General features: G+C 67.6%; 1 protein-coding gene across 1 annotated transcript in view; it reads left to right on the top strand.

Moving 5' to 3' along the window:
• Positions 1–343, top strand: part of LOC104159206 (membrane primary amine oxidase-like) — a 4318-nt gene that overhangs the window by 3814 nt on the left and 161 nt on the right.

Genomic DNA, 343 nt, shown 5'->3' with positions numbered 1-343 from the left:
GGATGCCTGAAACGTCCACCCCGGCCCCGCAGCTGCTGCAGCTCCAGGGCTGCTGGCGCCCAGGCAGTGCTGAGCTCTGGCTGCTGCGGCGGTGCTGAGCTCTGGGGACAAGGACGGTGCGCTGGGCTGCACCAGGAGCCTGCAGGAGGAGCACACTGCAGGGCTGCAGGACGGGTGCTCCCTGGGCTGAGCTGCCCCATGTCCACCCTTCCCCAATAAACAGGTACTCGGATGCTTTTTCTGACCAAACTGTTGAGTAGCTCACGGGTGCTGCTGCAGCTCCTGCAGCTGGTGGCCCGAGCCCCGGCGGCGTTACAGCCGCGGGCGCCGCTGGCCCGTCAAG

Source organism: Cariama cristata, unplaced genomic scaffold (assembly GCF_000690535.1).
Source record: "Cariama cristata isolate BGI_N322 unplaced genomic scaffold, ASM69053v1 scaffold14510, whole genome shotgun sequence".
Taxonomy (NCBI): domain Eukaryota; kingdom Metazoa; phylum Chordata; class Aves; order Cariamiformes; family Cariamidae; genus Cariama; species Cariama cristata.
This window is presented reverse-complemented; position numbering and strand designations above follow the sequence as displayed.